Source organism: Panthera onca, chromosome B3 (assembly GCF_046562875.1).
Source record: "Panthera onca isolate mPanOnc1 chromosome B3, mPanOnc1 haplotype 2, whole genome shotgun sequence".
Taxonomy (NCBI): Eukaryota; Metazoa; Chordata; class Mammalia; order Carnivora; family Felidae; genus Panthera; species Panthera onca.
In genome coordinates, this window is record NC_138344.1 from 77,847,474 (window position 1) to 77,857,863 (window position 10,390).

Genomic DNA, 10,390 nt, shown 5'->3' on the forward strand with positions numbered 1-10,390 from the left:
GTAAAATCTTGAAGGTGCTCAGAAAAGACACCTTACATTAGAGGAATAAAGAATTACCACATAATTCTTAGCCAACACATTTCACCAAATAAGTTACACAGATGGCACATTAGCTTATGAAGGGATAAATAACATCATCATTCATGAGGGAACTGTAAGTTAAACTACATCTATGAGAATGGATTAAAAAAAGGCAATACCAAGTGCTAAGAAGGATATATTGCTTGTGCGAATGCAAAATGGAATAGCCATTTTATTTATTTAAAAATTTTTTCTTAAGTTTATTTATTTTGAGAACATGTGCAAGGAGGTGCAGAAAGAGTGGGAGAGAGAGAATGCCAAGCAGGCCTGTGACATCAACGCAGAGCCCAATTCAGTACTCATACTCGAGAACTGTGAGATCATGACCTGAACCAAAATCAAGTGTTCGCTTAACCAACGGAGGCACCCAGGCACCCCTGGAACAACCATTTTAAAAAACAGTTTAGCTGTTTCTTCAAAGTTAAACATACACTTAATATAGTAGTAGGAATTCTGCTTCAGAGTAAAAATACTTTGAAAAATTAGGTTCGAACAAAATGTTGTACATTATATGTGCGGGAGCTTTATTCATCATCGTCAGTGAATAGAGATAACTCCTGTGCCCTTCCTCAGGTGAATGATAAATCATATTCTCGCCATTCAGTTGAATACTACTTAGCAATAAAAAAGGAACAGATTATTTTTGAACATAAAAACATAGATAAATCTTATACGTGTTTTAAGACACAGAAGAATGCACGTTGTGTGATTCCATTTATATGATATTCTGGAAAAGGAAAAGTGTAAGGATGGAAAATGGATGGTTCCAGGGATATAGGGTGGAGGAGGGGTTGATTACAAAGAGTTAGCATGGGGGAGATTTTGGAGTGATGGAACTGTTAGTGTTACATGGTGGTAGAAACATGACTCTAATTGTCAAATCCTTCAGAACTAAACAATTTTACTATATGCAAATTAAAAAAAAATCAAGGATGTCAGGGGGAATGCAGACAATGACAAATGTATGTACCTGTATTACAAATGAATGATAAAGCCACACTGAAGGTGGCATAGAGGAGAATAGAACTGACCTAATTAACTTGGGGAAAGCATTGTTTTGAGTTGATTCTGTAAGGCTAATGATACAAACCATAAACATCTGTTGGTTTTCTTTTCCTTTGTGTGTGTGTGTGTGTGTAAACAGTCGTGAAAATACCTGAATAAGAAGAATAATAAATGGGAATAGGACACAGAGGGTTAGACAGTGTGAGTTTTGCTGGTTTTTGTTGTTTGTTCTCATCATGTGCTTGTTGAGAGAACCACTAAAGAGGCCTAAGATAGGGATGGAGAAGCTGGGTGCTTGTGTAGTCCTACAGGGGTTAAAAGGGAGAGAGGCAAAGAGCTTAGAGGGCTGGCTGTGAGCAGTAGAGGCTCATATTCTGAAGCTAGGACAGAATGAAACTAAGTACGAGAGAGGAAGGCAAAGAATTTAAAGAGGCAGAAATGAGGAAGCTCATGCCTATTGACCTTAATTCACTCAATGAGATAGAAAATAAAACATCTCTGAGAATGAAGAGTGATGATCTGTTCAATAAGGTACAATCCTTATTGGGGGAAAAAATCTCATAAAGTAAGACAAATAGAGTCTTCTATTGAATGTTCTGTGGAAGACAATAAATTTTCTTTGAATATCTATGAAAGTATCTGCCCACTAGAGCAAAAACGAAGACCTTTTATTGTTTAACAGAAACAAAGATGTAATCTATTCAGTGACTTTGGCTTCACATTTTTCATGCAAGTGTCTAAACCACTCTTAAAGTTGAAGACAAAGAAGCAGCACTGGAAAAGTTCATGCCTGCCATACTTGGGGAGAATTAAATAAAACAGGACATTACATAGGTCTCTGTATCCATAAAGTCAAATTATGTTTTTTTGAAGCAAGTATTTTAATTCACAATATTCAGCATTTTCAAATGGTGAATTTCTTAAAGAGGATTCAAGGGGTGCATTAGTTCAAGAAAAGGAAGTTTAGTGCGCAAATGTTGAGCATCTTAATGAACCTAGGATTCCCCAGAAACTACCCATTTCAAAGCGGAAAGGGATAGAGTAACTAAATACTGTATAACTCAGATGTTGAAATGACAGACTCCAGATTTGGAAAGAGGTAGTTACCTCTTAAAGAATAAAAGCAACAAAAATCACATGGTAGTGATTTAAAGATGTTGACCACCCTATGCAATACAAATCACTAACAGAATCCCAGTACAATTCCATCCTATTCCCTTCACTAGCTCATTGCCAGTTGATACGCCTAACATGGAAGAATTTACCAAACCAATTGCAGTGGCAGTCTCTGTGAATTACAGGGTTAAATGGTGTGGAACTATGGTAGCAGTGAATTCTGCACAATTTACTCAAGTGCATGTGAAACCACAGTATAATTCAAAGAACATTTTAATTTTCTATTATTTTTCTGGTCAGTGTTAAGTCTACTTCAAAATATTTTACTAAATCCGATTAACAGTTCAGTGTGATATACTTAGACGATATTTCAATTTCATGTAATATAAAATGTAGTTTCTAACAGTTGACTTACCAATTACACATCAGTTGCTAAGTTTATAATTCTTAAGTGCTGATTCGTTTTCGTGAATCTCAACCTTTCTCGGTACAATTCAGTTGTCTATTAAAAAATCCTTGACACCCTTTTTGTCACAAACCAAAAATTAATATTGCTCAATCTACTTTTCTAAAAATGTCTAAGTGCTACCTTCTTGAACATACAATATCCTTAAGAATGTGAAATAATTTGTACAGATAGTGGTTTTGTTAATACAGTGTAATTTAAATATAATATCTAGGGGTGCCTGGGTGGCTCAGTTAGTTGAGTGTCAGACTCTTGATTTTGGCTCAGGTCATGACCTCGTGGTTCGTGAGTTTGAGCCCCGCGTCGGGCTCTGCACTGGCAGCCCAGAGCCTACTTGGGATTCTCTCTCTCTCTTCCTCAACCTCTGCTCCTCCCCCCCACTGATGCTGTCTCTGTCTCTCAAAATAGATAAACTCAAAATATATATAATGTCTAAATGGCATTTGCTTAATTGTAAAGGAGAGTAGCTTAAGTTTTAAAATACATACTCATACTTAAGCACTAATAGATAAAACAGTAATTTGGTTCTGTTTCCAGTAATAAATGCAAATATTCTAATCTATTTGCTGAATAGTTTCTAAGATACATATGTGTTTGTTTTCTATACACTATGTGATTTTTTTCCTCAATTTCTTTGAATTTCCAGTATAAGCAGTTCATGCCACTCCTTACCCATCTTTCCATTCAACAGATTGTGACCTATTTCCTTTCAAAAATATATTGCTTCCAGTTTGAAGTGAATCCCTATTATCTGTTTCTCAAAGCTGTGTTCTGCCTGCAAGTACATACACTCCAACATCTACAGGTTACATGGAGCCCAGCAAGGGTAGCCATGCCTCAGTGCGTCCGACTAGTCCCAGCACCTCTCACTAATCTGGTACCCTACACTACCAACCAAATCCATAATTGGCAAGTTTCCTTGTTCTATTTAGTGGAGGAATTAGGTAATTCTTAAAGTGAAACTAAATGCTAATAAATCATAAAACTGCATTAGGACCTTAACACAAGATCTTAACAAGGTGATAAATAACTACACAAGGGGACACCTGGATGGCTTAGTCGGTTAAGCGTCCGACTCTTGGTCTCGGCTCAGGTCATGATCTCACGGTTGCTAGATCTCTCTTGCTTGGTCTTTTTCACTCAAAATAAATAAACTTAAACCAATTTTTAAAAACTTAAAAAAAAAGGAAGTAACTACATAAGGCAACTAGGCTTCCTGTTAAAAGGCCACTATGGTCAGAAACAAATGTTTGATGGAAAGCACAAGAATTTCCAAACTTACTTAATCTAAAGCAGAGTCTTTGGGAATTATAGGTAGTATTTAAAAAAGTACCAGCATAAGCATGACTTGTCATTATGTAGTAAAACTAAAACCAAAATTGATTCCAACTAGAAGTTGTCAAGATTTTCCATCAAATAGCAAAAGGTGATAGTGATTCATAATGGAGAAAAAAGACTAAAATTTGAACCTATTTACATAGCTCTCATTATTTTATTATATTATTCAAGGACATAACTCCTACAGTTTTGCCACAATTGTCAGATGAGGAAGTGCAGAAAAAATTACTGGCTCACATATATGTTGCTTCTAGTGCAAAATCTTGTGTTACAAAGCAGTCTGTTTGAAGGACTGTATCTCTTCAGAAAATGGCTCTCTCAGCTGTGCAAGTTGGCATGGAGATTTTGATTCTATGAAACTAAAATTTAACAGTGTCACACAAGGTAGATAGAACATGCATTTCAAAGTCTAATTCAAGTGATCAAAATCAACTGTGTGTATGTTGAATCTGTATAAGAAACAAATATACTCAATTATAACTTTATAGAATCTATAGGAGTAAGATCAAGATGTAAAACTTAAGAGATGTAACAATAAAATCTTTTTATTGTTATTTTAACTCCAGTATAACGTACAGTGTTAAATTAGTTTCGGGTGTATAATACAGTGATTCGGAAATTCTGCATGTTACTCATTGCTCATCATGTTAAGTGTATTCTTTAATCTTCATCACCTATTTGACCCATTCCCTCATACACCTCCCTTTGGTAACCATCAGTTCTGTATATTCAAGAGTTGGGTTTTTTTGTCTTTATTAATTTGTTTCTTAAATTCCACATATGAGTGAAATTGTATGGTATTTGTCTTTCTTTGACTGAATTCACTTAGAATTATATTCTCTAGATTCATCCATACTGTTGCGTGGATGACATGCAAAATTTTATTCATTTAAAAATTTTTTAATGTTTATGTTGAGAGATGGAGAGAGCATAAGTGGGGAAAGGGGTAGAGAGAGAGAGAGAGACAGACAGACAGACAGACAGACAGAATATCCCAAGCAGGCTCTGTGCTGTCAGCGTGGAGCCCAACACAGTGCTTGATCTCATGAACTGTGTGATCATGACCTGACCTGAAACCAGGAATCAGATGCTTTATTGACTGAGGTACCAATGCTCCAAGATTTTATTCTTTCTTATGGCTGAGTAGTATTCTGTTGTTTATATTTGACTTCTTTATTCACCTATCAATGGACACAGGGTTACTTCTATAATTTGGCTATTGTAAAGAATGTAAAGAATGCAGTAAACAGGGATGCATGTACCTTTTCAAATTGGTGTTTTTGTATTCTTTGGGTGAATAGCCAGTAGTGGAATTAATAGATCATATCATAGTTCTATTTTTAATTTTTTGATGAGCCTTCATACTGTTTTCCACAGTGGCTGCACTAGTTTGCATTTCCATCAACAATGCAAGAAGGTTCCTTTTTCTCCACATCTTCACCAACACTCGTTTCTTGTGTTTTTTGAGTTGAGCCATTCTGACAGGTGTGAGGTGATACTTCATCGTGTTGTTGATTTGCACGTCCCTGATAATAAGTAACAAAGAGCATATTTTCATGTATCTGTTGGCCATACATATGTCTTCTTTGGAGAAATGTCTTCTGTCCATTTTTTAATTAGATTTTTATTTTTTTATTTTTTTTTATTTTTTTTAAATTTTTTTGCTGTTGGGTTGTAGTAGTTGTTTATATATGTATTTGGATACTAACTCCTTATCAGATACATCATTTGCAAATATCTTCTCCCATTCGGTAGGTTGTCTTTTAGTTTTGTTGCTGGTTTCCTTTGCTGTGCAGAAACTTTTTATTTTGATATAGCCCCAATAGCTTATTTTGCTTTTGTTTCCCTTGCCTCAGAAAACATATCTAGAAATATGTTGCTATGGCAGTGTCAGAGAAATTTCTGCCTACGTTCTCTTCAAGGATTTCTTATGGTTTCAGGTCTCACATTAAGGTCTTTAATTCATTTTGAATTTATTTTTATGTATGGTATAAGAAAGCTATCGAGTTTCATTCTTTGCATGTAGCTGCCCAGTTTTCCCACCACCCCTGTTGAATAGGCTGTCATTTCCCTGTTGTGTATTCTTGCTTGATTGGTTGTACGTTAATAGATAAATTGTTAAGTGAGGATTTATTTCTGGGCTATTTTGTTCTCTTGATCTGTGTGTCTATTTTTGTCCCAGTATCATACTGTTTTGATCACTATATGTTTGTAGTATATCTTGAAGTCTGGGATTGTGATACTTCCAATTTTTTTTTTCTTTTTCAAGATTGCTTTGGTTATTCGGGTATTTTGTAGTTCCATACATACTTGAGGATTAATTGTTCTAGTTGTGTGAGAAATACTTTTGGTATTTGATGGGGATGGTATTAAATCTGTAGATTGCTTTAGGTAGCATGGCCGTTTTAGCATTATTTGTTTTCCCAATCCATGAGCATGGGATATCTTGCCATTTGTTTGTGTGATTTTGAATTGTTTTCATCAGTGTTATCATTTTAAGAGTACAGGTCTTGCACCTCTTTGATTAAATTTATTTTTAGGTATTTTATTGTTTTAGGTGCACTTGTAACTGGGTTGTTTTCATAATTTCACTTTCTGCTACTTCATGATTGGTATACAAAAATGCAATGGATTTCTGTATATTGATTTTGTATCCTGCAACCTTGCTGAATTCATTTATCAGATCTAGTAGTTTTTTGGTGGAGTTTTTAGAGATATATATATATATATATATATATATATATTTATATTTATATTTATATATTTAGAGTTATATATATATTTATATATATATAAATAAATATATATATAAATATATATATATATATATATATTTATTTATATATATATATGGTATTATGTCATCAGCAAATAGTGAAGTTTTTTCTTCCTTACCAATTTGGATGTCTTTGTTTCTTTTTGGTGTCTGATTGCTGCAGGTAGGACTTCTATACTATGTTGAATAAAAGTGGAGAGAGTGGACATCTGTGTCTTTTTTCTGATCTTAGAGGAAAATCTTTCAGTCTTTCCCCATTGATTATGATGTTAGCAGTAGGTTTTTCATATATGGCCATTATTATATTGAGGTATATTCCCTCTAACCCTACATTGCTCAGAGTTTTTGTCATGAATGGATGTTGTATGTTGTCAAATCCTTTTTTTTCTTGGATCTAGTGAGATGATAGTATGATTTTTATCCTCCCTCTTGTTAATATGATATTTCTCATTGATTAGTGAATGTCAAACTACCTTTTCTTAACTGGAGTAAATTCCATATAATCATGGTAAACGATAAATTTTTTAAAGTATTGTTAGATTCAGTTTGCTTATTTTTTGTTGAGGATTTTTGCATCTATGTTCATCAGATATTAACTTACAGTTCTCGATTTTTGTAGTGTCTTTATCTGGTTGGGCATCACAGTAATGCTGGTCTCTTTAGATGAAATGGGAAGCTCTCCTTCCTCCTCTATTTTTTGGAATTGTTTGAAAAGAATAAATATTAACTCTTCTTTAAATATTTGGGAGAATTCACCTGTGAAGCCATCTAGTTTTGGGTATTTCTGATTACTGATAAAATTTCATTTTTTTTAAAATTTTTTAACGTTTATTTATTTCTGAGACAGAGAGAGACAGAGCATGAACGGGGGAGGGGCAGAGAGAGAGGGAGACACAGAATCCGAAGCAGGCTCCAGGCTCTGAGCCATCAGCCCAGAGCCCAACGTGGGGCTCGAACTCACGGACCGCGAGATCATGACCTGAGCTGAAGTCGGGCGCTTAGCCGACTGAGCCACCCAGGCGCCCCTAAAACTTCATTCTTAGTAGTTTGTTTAAATTTTCTATTTCTTCCTGATTCAGTTTTGGAAGGTTACATATTTCCAGGAATTTATCCATTTCTTCCAGGTTGTCCAATTTGTTGGCATACATTTTTTCATAATATTCTCTTCTAATCCTTTGTATTTCTGTAGTGTTGGTTGTTATATCTCTTCTTCTGATATTGTGTATTTGAATCCTTTCTCTCCATTTTATCATGAGTTTGGCTGAAGTTTGTCAATTTTGTTGATTTATTTTTTAAAGAACCAGCTCCAGATTTCATTGATCTGTTTCATTTACTTATTTTTAGATTTTATTTCATTTAATTCAGTTCTAATACCTATTATTTCCTTCATTCTTCTGGGTTTAGGCATTGTTTGGTCATCCTTTTCTAGCTCCTTTAGTTGTAAGGTTAAGTTGTTTATGTGAGATTTTTCTTGCTTCTTGAGGTAGACCTGTATTGCTATAAACTTCTCTCTTGGAACAGCTTTTGCTGCATCCTGACAACATTGAACCATTGTGTTTTCATTTTCATTGGTTTCCATTTTTTTAATTTCCTTTTTGATTTCTTGGTTGACCCATTTATTGTTGAGTAGCATGTTAATTAATCACTATGTATGTGCATTCTTTCTAGAATGTTTTTTGTGGTTGATTTCTGGTTTCATTTGTTGAGACTTGTTTTGTGGCCTAATGTGAGCTATTCTGGAGAATATTCTATGCACTTGAGAAGAATGTGTATTCTGCTCTTTCAGATTATATCTTTTAGATCCATCTAGTCTAATGTGTCATTTAAAGTCTCTGTTTCCTTGTTGATTTTCTGTTTGGATGATGTATTCATTGATGTGAGTGGGGTATTAAAGTCCCATGCTATTAATGTATTACTAGTGATTAATTCCTTTTTGATTATAATTAGCTACTTTGTGTATTTGGATGCTGCCATGTTGGGTTCATAAATATTTACAGTTGTAGTATATTTTTGTTGAATTATTTCCTTGATGATTATGTAGTATCATTCTTTGTTTCTTGTTACAATCTGTGTTGTAAAGTCTATTTTGTCTACTACAAGTATTGCTACTCTGGCTTTCTTTTCACTTCATTTTGAATGATCAATGCTTTTTCATTTATTTACTTTTTAGCATTCATGTGCCTTTAGGTCTATAATGAGTCTCTTGTAGGCAGCATGTAGATAGTTTTTTGTGGTTGTTGTTGTTTTTAATCTATTCTTTCATCCTATGTCTTTTGATTTCAGTGGTTAGGCCATTTACTTTCAAAGAAATTGTTTATAGGTATGTACTTACTGCCATTTTGTTACTTGTTTTATGGTTGTTTTAGTAGTTCCTTTCTTCTGTTGCTCTATTTTCTTAGTTTGTTGGATTTCCTAGTGATACAGTTGGATTATTTTCTTTTTATTTTTTGCATATCTATTACTAGTTTTATATTTGTGGTTATCACTGGGGTTGTATATAACATTTTATGGATATAGCAATCTAATTTAAGTTGATGGTTGATTAAGTGTGAATTCATTCTAAAACCACTAAGTTTGGGGGGGGGGCACCTGGGTGACCCAATCAGTTAAGTATTAGACTCTTGATTTCAGCTCAGGTCATGATTTCACAGTTAGTGATATTGAGCCCCACATTGGGCTCTGTGCTGACAGCACGGAGCCTGCTTGGGATTTTCTCGCTCCCTCTCTCTGCCCTTGCCCCCATCTCTTTCTCTAAAAATAATAAATAAACATTAAAAAACTATTTAAAAATCAGTAATTTTTTTACTCCTCTCCCCAGCACATTTTAGGTATATAGTGTCAATAAATTGTCTCTCTCCTTCTTCTCTCTTCTCCTTCCCTATAATGTGAATGTTATTATGCTTGATGGTGTTGCTGAGGTCTCAATCTATTTTAACATTCTATTATTTTTTTCTGTATCCTTTTCAGTTTGATTGCATTCCATTACTGTGTCCTTCAGGTTGCTGAACCATTCTTCTGCTTCCTCTCATCTACTATTTATTCCATTTAGTGTATTTTTAATTTCAGTTAATGAGTTCTTCAACTCTGATTTCTTCTTTTTAGGTTTTGTATCTTTTTGTTGAGGTCCTCCACTCTTTGTCAAGTCCAGTGAAAATCATTGTAACCATTATTTTAAATTCTGAGGTACATTACTTACTTTCGTTTTGTTCACGTCTCTTGCGATTTTGTCCTGTGCTTTCATTTGGGACATACTCATTTGTCTCCTGATTTTGTCTCACTAACTCATTGTCTGTTTTTTTTTTTTGTTTTGTTTTGTTTTCTTTTGTTTTGTTTTGTTTTAGGATAGTCGACTATATCTGCTGGTCTTGAACACAGTTGCCCTATAAATACTGTAGTGCAATATTCTTTGTTCACCACAACTTGGTGCTTCAGGGTCACCTCCTGTGTTTGTGACATGCACCCTACTGTTGTGGCTGAGCTGTGTTTGCCTTTAGTCATCTGCAATGTCTCTCTTTGCCTGTTGTGGACAGAGTTTGGTCCCTATGTTATTAGTGGGCAGTGGGGCTGCCTTGGGATTGATTCAGGTTAGATGGGCATTTCCCAGAGCT